At 42.5% G+C, this 23,263-nt stretch overlaps 1 pseudogene; it reads left to right on the top strand.

The window, feature by feature from the left end:
• Positions 1–10,463: 10,463 nt before the first annotated feature.
• LOC134210125 (uncharacterized) lies at positions 10,464–12,125 on the top strand (annotated as a pseudogene).
• The last annotated feature ends 11,138 nt before the right edge of the window (positions 12,126–23,263 follow it).

Below are 23,263 nucleotides of genomic sequence, written 5' to 3'. Positions count from 1 at the left end.
TCGTGCAGCATTGTGCCTTATGTCCCTCCAATCCGCAGCGTCGGCAAAGATTGCTTCTGTCAGGGCCTTTGCAGTCCCATTGCTTGTGCCCCGGTTCCAGGCACTTGAAGCAAACTTCGGGTTGCTCGTATATTCCTACAGGGCATACCGACCATCCCACCTTGACGCTCCCTAACTTGACTACCTTGGAGGCGTCCGCTGCCGATAGTCGAACCGATGCTACCTGCGTTCCTGCCGGACCTTTCCGTAGCCGAATGGCTGCGGTGGGCGTCTCCACACTGTCGCCGCTCATCCTCTGGAGACTGTCTCCCCCGTTTTTGTGTCTGCTCCTTTGGAGCAGTCACCCCGTTAATATTGATTTAATAGATATACTATGAAAATATGACGAATGCTCATATCCGCCAGTATATGTATTTTTTTTTTCCTAAGCAATGGAGGGGGAATCTGCTCAACAGACATCCTGGGTTGACCAGGAAGTGCTGGGTTAGGGGCCACCTCCAATGAGGGAGGCAGGACTGCATCCCCGACCAGCTAAACCGTTTCCATTGCCGCCAAGCCCATCGTCCCTTCGGTACAACCAGAAAGTAATGCTTCAAAGGGGGGCCAGTGCATAACGCACCCTCGAGGTTAGCTGTGTGTCCTTGCAGCATCGAACATCGTGACTCGCTTTTGAAGAAGAACACCATGGTATCGTGCCAGCGCATTGTTGGCTTTCCAGGTGGCCTTACCACGCCCTATGTCCTCGGAAGGTGGGAAGGGTCTACTTCGCGCCTGCTTCCTTCTGCACGACTGGTATCAAGAATGATGCCGCGTGCACCCCAAATTGACCTCTCTGCGATAGGGCCTATTCGCCAACATACAGAGGGACTTGACGACGCGGTGCCTACGCCTGCCCCAGCCTTGACGAGGACCGCTTTCCGTCCTCGGACTCGGAACTCGCCCGGTTTACCGACGCCGCGAAAGCGACGATACCATGTTCTTCGCGCGGCCACTTGTTCGATAAAAGGATCGAGTTCGACTACAGGGCACCGGTATGACCCATGAAGCCGACTCCGAACCCTTGGACCACCTGTAACCATGGCCTGTAAGGACCTGGGTCAGGTGGAAAGTGATTTCCCATGGCGCCTCTTGACCCACGTACCTATCTCCGGTATCAACCTATGTGTCCATCTACCCTTAGTGGAACTGTCCCACGCACGCTGCCATTTGACCATTGAGGCCAACCTGACAGTCCTGCGGATGCCTCTCGTGCCGCGCATTTCAAAGCACTCTATGTCTTCACCGATAACGATGTCAATAGGCAACATACCGGTGATGACGCAGAGTGCATCGTGCGACACGGTACGGTACGCGCTCGCAACTCTTAGGCACATGAGCCTATACGTACTTTCTAACTTCGTTCTGTAGCAGTTAATACGCAGGGCCGTGCCCCAAGCTGGCCCCCCATACCTCAGTATGGACAGAGCAACCGCAGAGCTATTGGACATCATCCGGGACAATGCCACTATAGCTGTGGAGGCACGCTTGCAGGCGTAATTGACGTGGCTACCAAAGGTGAGCTTATCGTCGATTATTACCCCCAAGAGTTTGATTGAGCGTTCAGAGGTGATCGTGCAGTTGCCTGCCCTTATCACCGCTTGCTGCTCCGACTTTCGGTTGTTAACAACAACCACCTCAGTCTTGTGGTGAGCCAGTTCTAACTTCCTGGAACTCATCCACTCCTCCACAATTGCGATCGAGTGGGCTGCAGTCAACTCCACCTCTTCGATCGATTCGCCGTAGACCTCCAGCGTAATATCGTCAGCGAAGCCGACGATTACCACGCCCACCGGGAACTTCAACCTCAAGACACCGTCATACATGACGTTCCATAACACCGGACCCAGTATGGAACCTTGCGGAACCCCTGAGGTTATGTCAACGCACTTCCGACCCGCCTCCGTGTCGTATACCAGTACTCGATTCTGGAAGTAGCTTCCGAGGATCTTGTACAGGTGCTCGGGAATTCCAAGACGCAGGAGCGCATCTGCACTAGCTGCCCAGCTGGCACTATTGAAAGCATTCCTCACGTCGAGAGTCACTAATGCACAATAGCGAACTCCCTCCTCTTACGCTGGATAGCTATCTCCGCGGATTTGGTAACCGACAAGATAGCGTCTACGGTCGACTTACCCTTTCGGAAGCCAAACTGGTTACTCGATAGACCATCCGCACCCTCCGTGCGTATCAACAACCTGTTGAGGATGATCTTCTCGAGCACCTTCCCCGCCGTATCAAGCAGGCATATTGGTCTATATGCCGACGGATCCCCTGGTGGTTTTCCCGCCTTTGGCAATAGGACCAAGCTCTGCCTTTTCCATGCTTCAGGGAAGACTCCCTCGTCCAGGCATCTCTGCATGACAGATCTGAACATCTCGGGAGCCTCAGCAATGGCCGCTTTGATGGCCAGGTTCGGAATACCATCCGGTCCTGGCGCCTTACCTACACTAAGGGACTGTGCAATCCCCGCAAGTTCCGCCACAGTTATTCTTCCCTCGTCGGCCACCCTGGCTCCTGGCAGCTCCACGAAGGGAGGCCAGGGGCTTGGGTCGTGACGTGGGAAGAGCCCCGCGATGATCCTCTCCAGCATCTCTGGAGACCGCTCTGTAGGGGCCATCGCCCCACGTGTCTTGGCCATTACGACCCTATAGGCGTCACCCCATGGATTCGCGTTGGCACTTTGACACAGGCCCTCGAAGCAGGCTTTTTGCTTGATCTAATCTCAGTCTTCAGAGCGGCTCTAGCAGCCACGAACGCCACCCGTCGTTCAACACGCTCCTCTTCTGTGCGTGCTCGCTGCATCCGCCTCCTTGCCCGTAGGCAGGCGCGGCGCAGGTTCGCAATTGCTTGAGTCCACCAGTAAGCCGGTGGTCTCCCATTCCTAGGGTGGACTTTCCTAGGCATGGTGGCATCGCATGCACGCGAGAGTACTGTTACCAGCTGCTCGCCACTCAGACCGAGAGTATTGTGTTCGCGGCGGAGCGCTTCCTTAAACACCTCGTCGTCGAAGTATGATGTCTTCCACATACGAGGACTAGGCCTCGCCCCTTCTTCCGTCCGCTGAATGCTGGTCGTATAGTCGATACTGTAGCGAACCGCCAGGTGGTCGCTGTGAGTGTAGCCATCATCTACCCTCCAGTTTGAACTACTCGTTTGGCCAGGGCTCCAGAACGTAACGTCGATAATCGACTCGGCACCGTTCCAGCTGTAGGTATTTTTGGTACCGACATTAGCCAAGTCCACATCCAACATGGCCAGTGATTCCAGCAGGATCTGCCCCGTTGATTCGTGGATCGGCTTCCCCATTCCACGGCCCAAGCGTTGAAGTCCCCCGCTATCACCACCGGCCTACGCCCCATCAAGTTAGCCGTCAAACAATCTAGCATTCGACCGAACTGCTCGATCGACCATCGAGGAGGCGCATAGCAGCTGCAGAAGAAGACCCCGTTGATTTTGGCAATGACGAAGCCCTCGTGTGTCGAAGACACCAACTCTTGAACTGGGTATTTCCCCGTTGTCCATATCGCCGCCATTTGAGACCCATCGGTGACCCAATTACCGTTCCTGGCGGGTACCCGGTAAGGATCTGCTATAATGGCGATATCCGTCCCCCATTCAGCAACTGTTTGACACAGCAGTTGCTGGGCTGCATCACAGTGGTTCAGGTTTAGCTGCGTTACCTGCACTGTGATTTTGCAGCACGCTTAAACGCCGGGCACTTCGAACCCCCCATGCGCCAGTATATGTATGTATTTGTGTATATGTATGTGTGTATATATGTGAATGTGTGTGTGTGCTTTTGTGTGGGTGCGTGCGTGTTCAAATAAATTTACAGTTTATCAAAACCTTACCTCTCCTCAATAATTCTGACGCTGAGCATGTTTGAGCATTTACATAGGCTTGATCGCAATATTAGCATGGGCATTGCCCCTGATAACAATCGATCAGCCCTTGTAAGCACAAACATGCGCACGTCTTCAGGATCTGCAGCACCTTTTTATACACTACACATTTATTTCGACCGCGGTCACTGCACTGGATCTATTGTTCTACTTTTAGGCGAATCACCACACAAAAGTAGAGTGCAAAAACCAACCGCACTGGAAGAAGGCCGAAACGAGACTCCCTGGAAGAGCGTGGATCTTATTGGAAAAAAACACTATTTCTGAGGTCCACCATTCTGGCCTGGATTACTTTTGTCAAGGGATTGCAACGGTTTTGAGTGCAAGCAGCCCAGTATGTTGATACTGCCTGCAAGTGACATTTCGCAGACGGATCAAATCTTTGGTGAGTGTATCAATGGTTAGGGTGTTGCTTACCTGCCGAGCCGTTGGTACATGCTGCTCGCAGGCTAGGGAGAGTGCCTCCTGGATGGCGTTCAGCTGCTCGTCGACGTCTTCGGATGACACCGGATGCCGCTGGTAGTCGATGTTCTCGTCCACGCACCGTTGAAACCGACCCCAGTCGACTTGGTGATAGTTACGCCGGGTTAGCTCGTGCCGATTCACCGAAGTTCCAACTTCCGCAAACAAAAGGATAGTGGTCCGACCTGAGCTCCTGGAAGACGACCGGCTGTTACATGGGCCCGGGCCGTGTCAACTGAGTAGGGCTGTCAGAGCTCAGAATGGTGTAGTGACCCTCCAGCTCGTCGTTGGACCAGACGACTCCGTTTCGGTTTGAGACGGTGTTTCCCCACGATTGGTGCTTTGCGTTCAGGTCTCCAGCGATGATGAACTGCCCCTGCCGCCGAGTGAGCTTGAATATATCGCTTCGTTGATCGGCCGACGTGCCGTCGTCAACTTTGAATTGTGTGGAACAGTAAGCCACGATGAACGTGACGACTTCGACGGAGGTGGTGACTTCCACTCCAACGACTTCGATTATTTTGAGCTTGAAATATGGTTCGATCGAACCTCACCAGCCTAAAACCCGGAATTGTTGCGCTTACCTCGGGCTTCAGGTGGGTTTTGGTGATGAAAGCCGGGTGAATCTCCTTCTCCTGAAGGAAATCGCTGAGCTCGACGATTTTGCTTTTGAGTGAGCAAGCGTTGCAGTTTACCAGACCCAACCTAGAAACCATTTTCAATTACGAAAAGGCCCAGAGTGCAAATCTGGTTGAGACGGAATTTGCAGCTTCGAAGCCAAGCCGCAAGTTGGCTGAATATTGGAGCCAGCTGCTCCGGGGTGTAGAGAGCGCTTATCTTGCTGCCAGCGGAATTCTGGGAGAGGGAGCGGCTTCCATTCGCTGGTGGACGGACTGGATGTTGCTTTGCTTGGTTTGACTTTCGGTGGAACCGAGGCAGCAGCAGCTGCGAGTCTTCTTTGCGGTTGGACCCGGAAGGACCGGGATCGGCCACCGCGGAGCGGGATTGTCGGGAAGTTTCTTTTATTAAGCAACCATTTGCCATAGACAAACAGACGCAACACTTGTGAAATTTTCATCGTTCACTGATTTACTGGCCAATTTAAATAATCATTAGTTGGCCAATCGATCACTCGTGGCACGCGCATCGGATTTGCTTTGACGTTTGCTTACTACCGTGGTTTGCCCAGCTTAGTAGAAACAGCAGATGTCGTTAATCTTTGTAGGACGATGAATTTGATGAGTAAGTATTCAATGTGTTATGTCTGTTTGTATGTGCGTTTACTCCAACTCGACGATGCCGTGGTCTCCGCCGCACCAGCTGCATCGTGCGTTCATGAAGCAGTTCCGCGTGTGCCATGGCCGAAGTGGCGACAGTTCATGCACTACGTCACGTCACGATGCACGGGCTTGTACTTTGTCCACTCGACGACGGTGCTTTTGATGGTCTTGATTTGCTTGAGGTCCTTCAGCGTGATAGTACATGGCTCCAGGTACACCATGTACAGCTCGGTAGGTCTGGGAAGTGTCATGCCGGCGGATTTTGTAAATGTTGGTCGGCTTCACACCACTTTCCTCCGGAGTCTCCTTCGATGGATGCTTTCGCGTTTTATTCGCGACCGAATTGGCCGCGGTACCTCCCATGATAAGTCCAGGAAAAAATAACGCCAACGCGACGAAGCGAAAAGGTAAAAACAGCGAACGAGCAAGAAAAACACTTGAAAAAAAAATTGCGAGCAAAAAGCACGTTCGTACGCGCTACTGCCACAAACTGAAATACTGACGCGCGATTGCAAAACACGGGCCTTTTATACTCAGAAAAAATGATACGGTGGGTCAATAGACCCGATATCCCGATATCAATAGACCCAATTCTGATGTCCGTCTTGGGTATGCATGAATGGAACTGGTTGGTTATGAATTTATGATATTTTTGCTGGACATTACAAGGATAGAAATGTTCAATAGCTTATAGAAAATAATCAAAAGTTTCAATGAAATTGAAATTCAATGAAAATGTTAGAAAGATTCCGAGTCGATTAATAAATAAATCTCCAAAATCCATCGAAAGATAAAGGTTCTATTAAAGTTTAAAATGTTACATGATTTCGTGGCGGTCCCCAATTTTGGATTCTGATTTGACACCTAGTACCATCGAGTAAGACGGCGTCCAACGTTAAAATATTTTTATATTTTATCGAAATGATAATCCATTCAATGTGATTTGTGTGTCTTATGTTTTTTTACATACTCCACAACATCCCATGCAAAAGAGAATAATAATTTTATATCTTGTTGTGCTATTGAGTTCAACAGCTTTCCTAACTTATGCACCCAAAAAAAACAAATCTGATAATTATTGTATTGCTTTTTATACAAATATTGTATTAAATTAATACAGATAAGTATTATTTCAATACAACAATTGTATTAAAATCTTCCGAAATTGTATATGCCCAATTATTGTACAGTTTCTGTAAGGTTCTTATGCAGAACTGTATTCAAAACTGCCATCCGCTGGTTGGGTGTGCTGTTATGTAATAATTGTGTTCTTCTTCTTCGTCTTCTTTTTCTTCTTCTATGGCTCTACCTTCCTACTGGAACTTGGCCTGCCTTTCAACTTACCCACCACTATACCCACCAATGCATGAGTATGTATATTGTGTGGCAAGTACAAGGATACATTATGCCTAGGGAGTCAAGAATGTTTCCCACCCGAAAACATGCCGGACCGGAACGAGCATCGAACTCGCCATCTCCGGATTGGCAATCCTACGCCTTTGCACGCAAGGCTAATTGGAGACCCAACAATTGTGTTATAATCTTTTTTGGCTTTCCTAGACGGGATGTTGTCAATTAAGTACCTAAAGAAAATTTCTAGGTAAAAAAATAGAAAAAAAATCTTAGAAAAATAACATTTCCAATAATATGCTTTCATGCCGCCACACCCTAACACAAAAGTAAGTACGTGCCTTTCTTCTGTAAGAAGCATGAAAAAATGACCAATTTATGCTTCTTTTCTGGTTTTGTTTTACCCTTTTTTACGACCGCTTTGGCCTGCGCTGCAGCTTCCCCGGCAAGGGCGAAGTTCGCCGGTGATTAATTGCCGTGCGTTAATCCCGGCTAAGATATTTTACCACCATTTCAGATTTCGCAAACATTCCAACCATTTCGGTTGTTGTGCTTTATGACGTCTTTATCGTTGGGTGCGAATTCTCCCCCCAAAACGGTGCATTTCAGCTAAGTAATGTCCTCCATTACAGGCCGGGCAGTTTTTAATGACAGCAGAGATAAGGCCGTCTCAATATCTAGTAATTGTGGCAGCGCATTTCGTTGGGACCAGCGGATACTAACCACAGTCAACAAGATTAATTCGACTCGAAACAAGATATGCCTGGAAATAACCCTTCGAACGCTCAAAATTATTGCGATCTATGTCAGACGAGTTAATCTGGCTGATCTGTGAAAAATTGTCAGGAATTACACCGTGGTCAGGCACGCTGACACACCGAAAACTTTTGGGAACTGAACCATATAGCCAGACAAGATCGATCGATTAGCCTTGCGGAAGATCTGATCTGCTGATAATCGTCAAGGATTGGCGTGACAGGCAAGTGTTGGTGCTTGTCATCCCAGAGTCAAACAACGATACCGACGGCTGAAATTTGTACTGCATAAATCATCTTTTGCAAGACGGCAGTCATTATGTTGACGTTTTTTTTCAGTTTTAATGCAGTGAGAAAATTATGAACGATCTGTTACATGGCTGCATCTGATTTGCATTGATTAAACAATTTTTCATCTGCAGTAAGATTATCATTGCGCGTGTATCTTATGCCAGGTGTATTCCTATTCATTATTACAGTTTTTATTTTACATTATTACATTAATTACAAATGTTGTTCCACCATCGATCAAGAAAGTGAAAGTAGCTAAGGATCAGTAATCAGCATTGCATAGCATGTTAATTGATTCACCCATATTACGTAAATAAACTATGTTTAAAAGTGAAAATTTGTTCCAACCAATGCCCGAAGTCCAACTATTCACTATCTGCATAAATATAAGATAGAATAGATATAATAAAAATATCAATTCGTTATTAAACTATATTTCTTTTGTAGCGAGGTTCATGTTTTCAACACCCATAATGTATTGTATTCTCTCGTCCGCCCAAAACAGTACCCATATTCAATACACATTGAAAGTTCACAACGCTCTCCACCGCGATCGGGACCATTATTGTGTTTGTTCTCTCTGCCGAACATAACCTTCCCAACCCGTATCCAAATCCACCCACCGCATCCATTCACAGAGGCAAGGCGAACCCACAACAAGCGCCGGCGCAACTTTGCCCTCCGAGCTTTCCACACAACTCGAATTTTCGCCAGGGGCATCCACGATTTTCTTCGTTTGAATGGGGGTGCGCTTCGGAATTATTATTTCCAAATGGAGGCTCAATAAATTCTAGGGAGATTTGAGCTGGGCAATTTTTCCCGTTTTTAGTTTCCTTTATTTTGTTGTCCATATCGAAGGCGTTGAAAGCTTGTGGCGGATTGAATGGGCGCGAAAGTGTTACTAAATGCAAATCTCCGACGCGCGAGAAGCTGAAACGCGATGTAACTCTGTGCTCTGACTTTGTGAGCGATTTGTTTTCGTCGCGCCTTGGAGCTATGTTGAAGCGCATTGATCTCCTCCCTGTTGGGAAGGTTCAGGAGGGGGATGGTGGTCTCTCCTATGAAATATAGGAAGTGTTTGATTGTGGCAGCAACATCGATCGATACAATGCTAATTGTGATGGAAGCCGGTTCAATGAATGGAGCTGGAGTTTACTTTTTCTGTAGATCGAACCAGTTTCAAACGAGCTGGTTCCACTCCCCATTTTCCGAACGACAAGTGATTCGTCCGTTTGAATACATTTCAAATTTTGAAGACGAGAGCTTCGTGGAAAATATTTCAAAATTTATACACAATTACAGTGAACGACGGGACCATGACCGAATGCCATTTGGTCGAAAGGGTCATTTTTGGCCGAAAGGGTCATTTGGGTGAACGCCATTTGGCCGAACGCTGTTTGGCCAAATAGCTGAAATTGTTTCTATATTCAGTGAAGGGTGCATTGAGATGTTCGAATTGAACAGTGAAAAGTGAGAGCTGAGAAGTGATAAGTGAGATATTCGAAGTGAGTACAGGGTAGTGAGAAGTGAGAACTGAGAAATGAAAATGAGTACTTTGTAGTGAGATGTGTGCAGTTACAAATAAGAAGTGAGTAGGGTTGCCACATATACAGATTATTCTGTATTTTACAGATTTTCTCGGCTAATGTATGACCAAGAATCTGTGTATACAGAATAACAGAATTTTGACTAAACAACAAACGTTTGTGATTTGAAAATAATTACCGAGATTTCTTAATCTACTTGAACTATACTTTTGCTTTTAAGGTGACATGGGAAGCACTAACAATCATCAAATCGTCATCATTTTCATCATTGAATGCTTAACTTTTTTTCTACAACAAAAATTGATTTAGAAAAAGTATCACCGGCGCGTGCTTACTCGCAATCTACATGCTGATACATTTACAGTTACATCAAACAACTGAAACCCGAAATACGCCGCTCCAAAGTTGCGAGGTGATAATGCTAGAAAGAGACGGAAGATAGGAAAAATAACACGGTGTTTAGTGCCTCCCCGAGTCACCTTAATATCATATGCCCCAGCAGGAAAATCTCTGACCTTAAAAGGCCTTTTCATTTGACAATTTTTAAATCAAAACAAAATTATTCTATCATAGAGTTTGCTGACGTTTAATCATCTATCTCTTTCAAACGCATATGAAGGATAGGATTTGTTTCCATCGGGAAACATTTCCCGATGAAAACAAATCCCATCTTACCTAAGCGCTTGAAAGAGAAAGGCGATTAGACGTCAGTAAGCTCAATTGCCATGTCACATTGTCACCTCATCCTCACTTGGACTTTCACAGAGGAAGAAAAAAACATCTCCGACCGAACGCCATATTTCATTTAAAGTTTTTGGCCGAAAACTTATCCTGAAAATGGCTAAAAGAACGCTAGAAGCGTACTTCTTCAAGGGTGAAAAAGTGTCTGCTGTACCGCCAAAGCCCACAGCCGGAAACGAAAGGGGCGAAACAACAAATTTGAGAATTGTGCGTGATAACCAGTCAAGCGTTTTGTCAGAAGAACTAAAACGCAAGGATTTATCATTTGCATCAGAACGTGTTTAATTATTTACGCCTCTATTTATATATTATATATTAACAGTAGCAGAACCTTGCAAACCAGGCAGTGTGATTTTGCCTCAAAAACCTGATTTTCACTCAATACCAACACAAGCTGACGGTAATGTGCGCTCACTACGTCTCAAAGATATTGGTTATAACTCTTTCTTCTGTATTACATTTTTCAGATATCAAGTTAAATGAAAACATCGATGACTGTACAGTTCCATTTGGAGATCTCAAGAAGAATCGAGGCGGAACTTCAAAAGAAATTAAAGAAAAGGTGCTCCAGAAATTTTCATTGAAGTGGGTTAATTAACCGACCCGTATTTTGCATATTGCAAAATTTGCCTCGGAAAACTTTGCATTGCTCGTGGTGGAAAGTCCAATTTACTCACTCATCTGGTTACCAAGCGGCACCGAGAAGCTTCTGAAAAATTGGATATGCCATTGGAATCAGAGTCGAAAACTGGGAAAATACGCGCGCAGTTAACGAACTTGCAGAGGTGCTGCGAAGCCTAGCTGTCGAGCCCAAGTTGCTAGAAAAAATGACATTAGGGAGAACGAAAACTGCGTCGATGGTTGAGTCGGTGATTGTCTCGACGCAGCACGATCAATTGGTGGAACGAATGAGAAACGATGATTTTTCAATTATTATTGACGAATCGACTGATAACTCCAGCAAGAAGACCCTTGCAATTGTGGTAAGGATAATGGATCAGAACAATTATTGCGCTACTGACACATACTATACATCAATTGAGGTTGAATGTGCCAACCATATGTCATTCTATACGGTCATCGTTGGGAAGTTTAACGAGGATAAAATTGGAATAAGAAACGGCTCCGAGGGTTTGGCTCGGATGGAGCATCGGTGATGATGGTAAGAAAAAATTCTGTTATGCGTATGTTCCAAAAAGACTGCCCAGACTTGATTGCTATTAAATGTACTTGTCATTCATTAGCATTATGTGCCAGCTATGCGTGCGAGAAAGTTCCAGCTTATCTGGAACAACTTATGCGAGATATTTATAACTATTTGTCGAGCAGTCCAAAGAGATCAAGTGAATTCGAAAAAATCCGGAAATTGTTGAACTCAAACCGTTGAAGGTACTTCATCCATCTGCAACGAGATGGTTATCGCTAGAAGCTGTGGTGAAAAGAAACCTTGAGAGGTTCGATGAGTTAAAACTATTTTTCTCTCTACAACAAAAATATGACCATAATCAGTCGGCTACTCGTATTCTGAATCATCTCAATGACCCAATGACAAAACCGTTGATGCTTTTTCTCAACTATGTGTTACCACTAATCAATAACGTGAACCGCAACTTTCAATCAGAAAGCTCACATATTTTCGAAATTTACAATGAAACAAAAACGTTGTTATTAATTCTGTTAGGTAATTTTTATGAGGAGGAGTATGTCAAGCGCACTGCAAGTACAGACTCAGATGCCAAAGATTTCAAACTATTTTAATGAACCCGTTAAATATTTACTTTGGTATCGATGTAGGGAGACTGAAAAATGGATGAGTAAAAAATGACGTTCAAATCAATTTGTCGAGACTTCTACATTGAACTAGTGAAACAGATAATCAAAAGGTTTGACTTCAAAGACCCAGTTATCAGCACCGCAGCTTTACCCTAGCAGCACACATGTTCCTCATTGGTTTCTGCAACTGATATGTGACCAGATTCAGTCACAATCAAGTTGCTGTAACCATTTTTGGCTGACTTGTGTTGCTCGGGTAATAAATCCTAAAACCTTGGTCGAGCTACCCAATTTGAATAAGTTAATGCAACAGTTTCCCAGTTTCGTTGGTTCAAGCAGCAGACAAGATTTGAAAAATGAATTTAGGCTAATGAAAACAAATCTTTCTCGTCAGAACAGGCAATTCAGACAATAAGTCCTTTTTATATCTCACCATTCACTTCTTACTTCCTCAACATTCACTTCTTACTGGCCAAATCTTTTGGATGTTAAATCGCGATCTGGTAACTTCTTGTACCCAAAGCTTAGAAAATTCGTAAGGAATTTCCTAATAATTCCCCATTCGTCGGCATGCGTAGAACGAATTTTCTCAATGTACAATGCCAATAAGACGAAATAAAATTCAATTTTAAAGGCGAAAGATTAAGTAAAAGTAACCCATCAAGGAGGTCCGTCAAATTTAAAATTAACAAAAGAATTAAAGCGTAGGTTCAACAAATCTATGTATAAGCACCATTCGATTGATAAGAAAATTGCCTGATTGATAAAAATATGTATAATAAATGTCAAAACAAACATTGAAAAAGTCGTAAAAGTATTACTCTTCTTCTTTTTCTTCAAAGGCTCTACATTCCAACTGGAACTTGACCTGCTTTTCAAATTTAAACAGTACTCTATTAGCATTTCCTCAGTTATTAATTGAAGGCTTTTATTGTACATGCCCGCCATTGCATGAGTACAGGGCTGGTAGCGGGTCACTTTTTAGTGACTTGGTCACTTCTTTCGGGCAAGTTACTAAAAAGTCGCTTTTTTCGACCTCAAGTCACTAAAGTCACTTTTTCTCCCAAAAAGTCACTATTTTCAACTATTTTGAAACTATTGACTATTTTTGAATGAAGCTCTATATATAAGTCGGATGATGCTTTGTTCATGAAGGAAATGAAATTACGGATCTTGGAAAAATGATCGTCCTGAAACTTCGCCAGCCATATTACTCGCTGCTCTTATTGGTATTTCACCAGTAGCTAATTGACCTTTCCCGTCAAAATTTTTAACTTGCTCAATCGATTCTTTATTTTATTTAAAGTCAACTTTCCCAAAGAACCCATATTTTTTGACGCCTCAAAGTATTTTTTAAATTTAAAACAAAATATTTAAAAAGTGTTGTTTTTCAAGATTGGGCTAACATTTGCCCGATTTTGAACGAACAGCGGGTGAATTTTTTAGACCGGTTCACATGTGCAGCATTTTTTAACTTTTGTTTTGGATTTTTAAAATAGTTGGAGGCTTGAGAGAGAGACAGTTGAAAGAGAGAGAAAGTTTACCTTAAATAAGCCAAAGAATCGAGATTGAGACAATAAAAATTGAGAAAATTAAGAATGGAGACAATAAAATGAGATGCAATTTTAATGAGAAAGGATATAGATATTATATAAAAGGGATAAAGTTTCCCCAATTTTGAAGATTGCATGCGCTGAGATACAAATGAGAAAAATGAAAATGAGAAAAGTGGATCAAGGCTGCCCAGTCTCCCCTATCAATTGCACTATTGTCGGTTTAGACTAATCTTTTTTTTAATTTTAGATACTCTTCCTGGGGCTATTTCTCTTTTCTCACTTTTTAGCTCTCACTCCATACGTCTCACTCTTCTATTCTCATTTTTCACTTCTTACTACTCACTTCTGACTTTTCCATTCTCACTTCTCACTTTTTACTTTTCACTTCTTACTTCTCACTTTCTTCTATTCACTTTTCACTTCACGCTTTTCCCTTCTTACATCACACTTCTCACTTTTCAATTCTCATTTATCAGTTCTTACTTTTCAATTCTTAACTCTCATTTCTCATATCTCACTTTTCACTTTTCACTACTCATTTCTCATTGCTCACTACCCACCTCTCACTTAGCACTTCTCACTTCTTAGTTCTCAATTTTCACTTTTCACTTCTCACTTCTTACTACATACCGCTCACTTTCCCCTTCTCACTTTCCTCTTCACACTTTTCACTTTGAATTCATCAGTCCAACTAACTCTCATTTTTCATTACTCACTTTTCACTGCTCACAATGTAATAATGGATGTAATGACAATGAAGAAGAAGAAGAGTAAAATTTCCGTGGGAAATGGCAGAGATGGCAATAACATTTAACTCAGTCACTGAGTAGGTGAAAGTTAGAGTGTAGATTCAAGGGTCTTCGAGTTTCATCGAGTAAGGATAAATATTGAGTTACAGAACATCGAGTTAGGGAGAGTTCACTGCATTTGAAACCAGTGAAGCAATAAATATCATTTATTATTATTATAGTGGATATACAATAGTGGAGGAAGTGGGGTTTTAAGGACATAGTTGGAGGAGTACCACGATGGCAGTCAAGATGGCACCGGACCTTCCACGGGTCAACCCCACACCTCCCACACCCCTATCCCACCAGCATTCAAATGCTTCGAACAGCATCGAACAAAAGTTTAATTTTCAAATTACTAACCTGTTCACAGCATATTTATTCACTTCCCGTGATAATGAACATGTTTATCCAAAGAGTCCTATGTATTTTGGCTCAAGTCTCGCTTAACTTTTCAAAAGGACCTAAGTAACATTTTTTTCATGAATTAATTTGAATACTGCAATCAATAGCTTTCATGTTGTTCTGTTGATTGCGCTGTTCAAATTAATTCATGAAAAAAATGTTACTTAGGACCTTTTGAAAAGTTAAGCGAGAAGTTATATCATAAATCAGCAGTTTCGTGCCAATTTATTAGCCGTTCGCGATTTTGTGGGGTTATCACTGCGCTTCACTTCTTCTCAAAGGGCACTGAAAATATCAAGTTTTTACTCACTTCTCCGCACATGAACACCCCGAAATGTTGATGGAATGCAAATTAAACATCAATTTTCGAAATCAGTCACTTTTTTAAACCGAAAACTTAATATAAACTGCTATTTTTGCCCGAAAAACGATTAAAAACTGATCGCGGAGCGAATGTAAACAACGGCACCGGCAGCAGCAAACTAATAAACAGGGTGGTTCAAAAAATAATTTTGCTCCGCCACGCTCAGTCGATTATGATTTATAATTTGGGTGTTATCCGATGGTTTGATTAGAGGCTTACCGTGCACAGGTCGTTTCAGGTTTGTATGACAGTTGATATGGCGAGGTTGAATTTAACATTATTCTGATTCTGGCACTCCGTCATTGGGCGATGGCGAGGGGGAGACCATATGACTGGATGAAATATTCAAGAGCTTCAACTCCATAGACAATCCATATAGAATGGTCGTTCCAATAGTTTGGAGTCGATTTTAAGCGAGGTTGCGAATCTTTAGCATGATCATTAGGCCTCTCAGAAGGCATCAGTGGAACGTGCAATACCCAGAATTTGTCTGCAAAATACCCAGAATTTGTCTGTGATATCTATCGCACCAGGGACAGATATTTCTAGTCTAGTCTACACAATCGCGCAAGGGGCAAATGCTTCATACAAAAAGTGTGACGTGGGGGTGAGTGGAGTATAAAATGCAACGTTACGTAATCAATGGATCTTTCCTGCGGTGCGATTTTCGTTCAGTGAAGTCTCAGGAATGTTGCTTTCAGCTATGTGGGCTCTCTTTTCGCCAGCGTTTGGAGGGGAGGCACTGTAGCCAGTGTAAAAAAGGTTTAGTTTCCCATATTAGTTTTCATACAAACTTGAACCGGCTTGCCCTCAACCAGTTTTTGTTTAAATCGGTTTTTGGAGGACACTCGGAGGATGGGACGGAATCGAGTGAGCGTGGGGTGCTGGGTCGTTTTTTGAACCACCCTACTAATATTTTTTTCTTTTTTTATAAAGACGACACCGTAGTATTGGACAGTATATGACAGTTTTATTGTACCAATACCTTCAAAGCTTTGTGTTGGTACTCAACCCACCTTCACCTTAATGAGATTTATCATAATAATACACTTTTCGATGGTTTCAATTGATACGCCGTGCTTTAAATATCATGTTAAATGCAACTAATCCTAAGGATTTGCCTAGAAAACTATTGAAAACAATGATGTTCCTTAATAAGATTGACTCCCTTGCACAGATAGTGGTGCAACTGTACCAATAGTGGCGAGTCTCATAAGAAATCAATGAATAGCACCACTATGGGAACCAAAATTATTTTTTACCGCTAATGGAATGTGGCTAAAATAATGCGATTGTTATCCGTTCATCTAATGTGCGAAAATAGGTAAATTCATTCCAAAAATGACTTTAGGTATTGGGCAAAAGAAAAATCTCTTGTACTGCCTGCCTACTTAAGTGGTTGCTAACAAACCGAGTCAAAGCAATTTTTCACGCAGGTTTATTGCGTTTATCAGTTGAAGAAGTGCATGAATCTTGCGTAATATAAATAAAGTCGGCTTGATACACTTTTTCAAAGAAGCATTGATAAATATCTCTCTACAAAACGATGTATTATTGTTGAATTATTGATTAATTTGCGTGATGAGCCAACGTTGCATCCAGGCCTAACATTACCTCCCGTTACCCTACAAACAAAATAAAAAAAGAACTTTCAATAGATGTCTTTTAGTATATGTTACACAGCACATGAAAATAGGTACTGTCTCATATTGCGCCTTCTGTTTCATGCAGGATTGTTAATCCTTAATTTATCGTTATCGCCGATAAAGTTGATTGTTGATTGTTGATAGCGCATAATTATCGGAGTTCGAGACTTGAACGCTAATTTAACGTAAGTTAACTCGATAATTTTGTGATAATGTGGTTACTAGATTACGCAAATAAAGTTAGCTTATATTTTTGACAGAAGTCAATGTTTGACTTGACAATATTGATCTTTTCCAGAATATCTTCCAGAATGCAGCAGATTGCCCATAGATGATTTTCATTGAAGCTAGATTATCTACAAATAATAAATACCCAATGCCTGACACTATACAGAGCGAAAAAAAGTGAGCTGTTCTGTTGATGGTTTGGTGAAATTTCGAGAACTGCATAAATGTTCTACGGATTTAGTGCCGGGAGCATAAAATAATGCGAGTATCTGCACAAACCAGGCAGACTTGCTTCTCTGACACATATCAATATATGAAGATTTTTTCCTAGACATGAGATATCAGACATCAGATAAGCAAGAATAGGCAGCTGGAATCAGAACACAATATATTTGTAGCTACTTGTAGTATTGCGGGTCAGGCATAGAGTACCAAACACAATGAAAATACCTTCGGTGACGAATTAGCCTCCTATTCAACACGGTTTGATTAGGCTCTCTTTGAGTCGTACAATATCCCACTCGGAAAGATCTTCTAGACTTCTACCGTGATATCTCTGAGACAAAAAAATGAGTCTCCTAGATATTTTTCTTCGATGTCTAGAACCTGTCAGACCTCAAATCCGCCTCAAATGCAACAACCGTTTAAACCGGTGTCTACCTCAAATTTTAGACGAGTAGACCGATTGAACCGGAAGAGATTTGACAGTTATGGTCTCTTAGAAAGCTCATAGATAGCTCCTAGATATGGGTATCACAATTCTACTAGATTTTTCTTAGACATTGTGGAGATAAGGGTACCTAATGTCATTCTTCTTCTTATTCTTTTTGTTTCCATTGTGTGACTTCTGGTAGATTTTATTGCGCGTAAAAAATATTAAAAAATCTTTCTTTTTATATACCTATTCCTTTATTTTTATTTAATATTAGTAAATAATAATACTAGTCAATTACAATTGAGCGTCCGCTTCATGAACTCTAGGTTAAATTTATGAAGACTCTCTGAGATCGACGAGTGGCAGCATACCGCTGGATTATTCGATGGCCCTGGAAAACAGCAAACCTGCAAAACGGTGCCGTTCATTATAATTTTAATCATGTTTGGAAGGAAGGAAGGAATTATGTTACGATTCTAGAAATAATATAGGTACTAAGTGGGTTAGAGAAAATGCCCATGCGAGTTACAGAAGAAATGTGGATTGTATTCCAGAAAGAATTCCAACAGGATTTTAGAAGAAACCCGGCCTGGAATAAAGTTGAGTTTCCTTCTGGATCCCATTCGTGATTCTATGTGCAATCCAGTCGACCCTTCTAAAAATCCGTCGTGTTTTTTAGGATCAAACGAGAACGATTCTGGATTAGACTGCAGAAGAAAACCAGATTAGCCCCAAAGAAATTTCTTTTACATCTTGTCGGGTTTCTTTCTGGAATTTGATTCAAATTACTTCTGCAGTCCATTAAAATTCTTTCTGAAATTCCGTCAATCCAGCCGGAATATATTCTGGAATCCAGCCCGGATATACCTTTTGCTCGACTCAAACGGTCCCGATCATATGTATTTATAAAAAAAGTAGAATCTACTTATAACCATTATTGATTTCTGCTAGCAGGAGCGATCGCTACTACTTTTACGAAATCCCTGGAGAAATTTTCTCTGAATTCGCTGAGGATTATTTTCGGAATTCCTGAAGGAATACTTTCCGAACACCTGTAAGAGTTTCCTTGGAATTTCTGGAGGAATACTTACGGAATTTCTGGAAATAATCGAAGGGGAGGATTGATTGGAGAATCCATGGTGGATTCCTTGAGGAGTCGTGGATGGATTCCTTCGGAGGTCCTGGGCGAATTTCTTAAGGAAGCCTAAAAGGATTGTTTTAGGAATCCTGGTCGGATTTCTTAGGGAATCTTTAGATGATTCTTTTGGGAATTCCGAAAGAATTATTACAGAAATTTCAGAAAATCCTAAAAGGGGAATCGGGAGTCCTGAGGTGATTCCTTGAGAAATCATAAGGAATTCCCACTGGATTCAAGAAGGAATTCCTACTAAAGTTCAGATGGCACTCTTCTATAGATTTATAAGGAAACTCCGTTGGATTCATATTAAATCTCCACTCGATTCGTGAGGAATTCCGACTGGATACCAAAAGTAATCTTTCCAGAGGTTTCCAGAGGAAATCTTAACAGGATTCATAAGTAATCTGCATTGAATCCATAAGATTTTTTCATGAATCAATTTGAGTACTGCAATCGATAGCTTTCATATTGGTCTGTTGATTGCAATATTCAAATTAATTCATGAAAAAATGGTCTACTTAGGTCCTTTTGAAAAATTAAGCGAGAAATCCTAACTGGATTTAATTAGTAATCGCTACTGAATTCCAAAACGAAACCTAACTGGGTTCATGAGGAATCCACACTGGATTCAAGGAAGAAACTTAGCTGGATAAGGAATCCTCACTGCATTTATGAGGAGGAGCCTTCACTGGATCCATAAAGAATCTACACTGATTTCAAGAAAAAAAAAAACACGTGGTTGTTCCAAAAAAAATCCCACTGGACTTCAGAAGGATTGCTCACTAAACTACAGAAGAAATCACCACTAGACTCCAGATGGGATCCCTACTAGATCTAGAAGTAATCCCCACTTGAATTCAAAAGGATTCCTTACTGGGTTTCAGAAGGAATCCAAACTGAATTCATGAGAAATCCCTACTAGATTTCACAAGGAATTTCCATTGAAGCACAGAATTAATCCTCACTGGAGTTGAGAAGGAATTCCCACTGGAGTTCAGAAGAATCCTCACTGGATTCCAGATATAATCTCCAAGGAATTGCAGAAGGAATCTCCACTGGATCCATTATTCCAGATACACGCTTGCTCGCAAATTTTTGGTCCTAAAAATATACAAAAAAAAAAGACATAGATTAAACGAAAGCTTACCTGCGGCCCTGTTGCGGTTGCCGACGCCCAATGCCCTAACTGGTGTAAACCAGTGAAGGGCCCCCTCGGGAGGTCGGCGCGGCAATACCCGTAGGCATCACCGGGATTTGGCATCGTGTGATGCCGCGCCGCCGAGAGGAGCTTGGACGCCACCGTTCTAAACGGCTATGGTCCAACCGTTCCTTTTGGGAAAAACAAGACCGTTATATCCTTCCAAAAACGGAATCCTTATAGGAGTGATGGAAGAATTGGTTCAATAAAGCGATAGTGTTCACTAGCGGGGAATACGGCCAGGGAAAGCATCTTTCCGTTGCCGGAACTCATCGAAGAGCAGCGGCCGATTCTGCCGGCCTGGCGTTGCTGGGAGTTATGTCTGTGGGATGTACATATTCGGCGTAGGGTTTATTTGCGCTGCGTCTGTGCCTGCTGTCATGAAGTCACCTGAAAAAAGGAAATCAATGATCAACATTTTTAATAACAATGAAACACCCACACCATACCCACAATTATTGTATCTTTTTGACGAAGTGACGGGTTTCATTGACCAAGGGCACGTCTGGGTAAAGGACTCTGTTGTTCATGGGCACCAAAAGGCAGCGGCCGGTCTTGTACGATTGGAGTCGCCACTAGGTGTATCGTTAGCGGGAGAAGTTCGCCGCTGAATTTGCCGATTTGCACTTCGATTGTGCTGCCAATCTGTTGGAGACGCTCGATTTGGCATGGCGTCGCTGCTGGGAGTTCCGTCTGCGTGACGTACATATTCGGCGTAGGGTTTATTTGCACTGCGGCTGTGCCTGCTGTCATAAAATCACCTGAAAAACAACAACAAAAAAGGAAATCAATGATCAACATTTTGAATAACAATGAAACACCCACACCATACCCACAATTATTGTATCGTTCCGTTATCCGTTCCGGGTTTCATTGACCAAGGACACGTCTGGGGAAAGCACTCTGTTGTTCATGGGCAGCAAAAGGCAGCGGCCGGTCCCGTATACAATTGGAGTATACGATCATCCGCGGGAGAAGTTTGCCGCTGAATCGATTTGCATTTCGATTGTGCTCCCAATCTGTTGACGACGCACGGTTTGGAATATCTCAAAGTGCCATTTGAGCCGAAATCCGTCACTAGCAAACGCCAACAGTTTCATTCTTGACGATGGAGCCTCGAATGGAGCCTTCTTCGAGTTGAAAAGTTTGTGTTTACGACGTATGTTTTGCATTTTCTCCAATCAAAGTGCCGGAAACTGTCCTCTTGACTGTAGGCTTTTCCTTGGATCCGAAAGGGGGAGAACCTCGTGAGTTTGAACGGTCGGAGCTTTCAATAAATAAAACGGTCACGGCCGGGAAAGAAATGAGATTTATCCGGTACAAAAGATGGCGACGAAAAGAAAAAATTTGACTGTTGAACCCGTTGAACCGCTTAGAATGCTCGATGTGTGAGTGAACCGGTGAACATCATGAATACACACACATTTGCGCTTAGACGAAGGCAAATGGTTTGAACCCAAGATGAATTTGAAACTTCGCTAGGGAGGTTTGCGTCTTATTCAGGTAGATTCCTGTTCGCTTTTAGACATCCTTCCATGCGGGATTTATAAATCTCAGGTACTTATTCAAAGGACGTATGTGATTTTGTAAACAAAGATTCAACCGTCGATCTGTCCAATCTGATGGCCCTCCCACGCAAACCAACACCACCAACAGGTAGCCGGAGGCTTCCCCTACCTGCCTGTGGTGATGGTTTGCGTGAGGGTGCTATCAGATTGGACAAATCGGCGTTTGAATCTTTGTTTACAAAATCACAAACTTCCTTTTGAATAAGTACCAGAAATATGTATAGGTAGAATACGGCATTGGCAGGGTGTGCAGTTGTTGGCACCCTCAACAATATTTGCGTTTTCCAGCAAACATACACTATTTATGAACATAATTTTGATTCAATCACACAATTTCAAGTCCAAGCATTCATTTGAATAAATTGTTTATGTGAAAGTAACAAGATTTGATGTGTTAATCACCGCAACAAAATTGCACCTACGAGATCCTTGCCCTTATTGCATCGCTAAAAAAAGCAGCGCACGAAAACCAAACTGTAACTTACTTTTTTGAAGCGCCTGTTTCTCCTCTTTATTGCATTTGACACGACAAATTAAGTACGTAAACTACTTTTTACACTTTATCACCACTTGGTTATCCCCACAAAGAGCAAATTTATGCAATATTTGCTCTATGTTTCACTAAATAAAATCTGGACTGTTCGTTTACTTTGACAGCAGCACACTTCGGAATAGAGCGAGAGAATGTGTTTGTGAGCATATCAAGCACACGCTAAAAAATTCCACGCACAATTCTATGTGAGTTGATGTTAGTAAAATACGAACAAAATATCCGGCGATGGCATTTATTTAAAAAAAAGTGTTAAAATACAAATGCTTCAGATTTTTTTACGCAGACCATGAATTATATAAAAAGTGATAGTAACACCGTAGTATTTTAACCCTTATGTGGCTGACAGAACCGTTTTCCTTATGCAGCTTCAATACTTTCCAAGCTTATCTAAAAATCATAACCGTTCCTACTTAGGGCATTTCAACCATAAATAATTGCCTAATTTTAGGGTATTATCTATTATTCAACTGTGTGAAACAAACATATCATGAAAAGACCGCAAAGAGCAAGTTGTATATTTGAAACTGGCAGGCGGGTGCCAAGGTGTCAAATGTTTGTTGCCACCAATCAAGCGAATGCCGACGGCACTAACACTACGCTGTAGTCTATGAAAAATAAACACTGCAGTGAGTGAGAATGTTCTAAAACGCACAAAGTTTGGATAAAGCCAGAAACAACTGTTTCTGCTCAGCACAGAGTTTATTCTACCAACATAATTATTTATCTGCATATTTCGCGTAAGGAACAAAGTGAAAACACTACATTTTTACGGATTTGGTGTATTTTTGTTCGTAGCAAACTTTAATTTCATGTGTGCTTTCGACACCACTCTCTCTTGTAAAAACGGTAAACAATACAAATTTTCACAAATACCACGACAATTTATGATAGTATATGAGCATTTTGACATTGGAGTATAAATTTATGCGCCAAATACTCAAGCAGCACGCGCAACATCTTTCAAATAGGTGTTTGTTCCTAATAAATTGCATTGAAGACACTGGCAATACATCGAGTCACATTA

Source organism: Armigeres subalbatus, chromosome 2, assembly GCF_024139115.2.
Source record: "Armigeres subalbatus isolate Guangzhou_Male chromosome 2, GZ_Asu_2, whole genome shotgun sequence".
Lineage (NCBI taxonomy): Eukaryota > Metazoa > Arthropoda > Insecta > Diptera > Culicidae > Armigeres > Armigeres subalbatus.
Note: the sequence above shows the minus strand (reverse complement) of the source record. Positions and strands in the feature narration are given on the sequence as shown.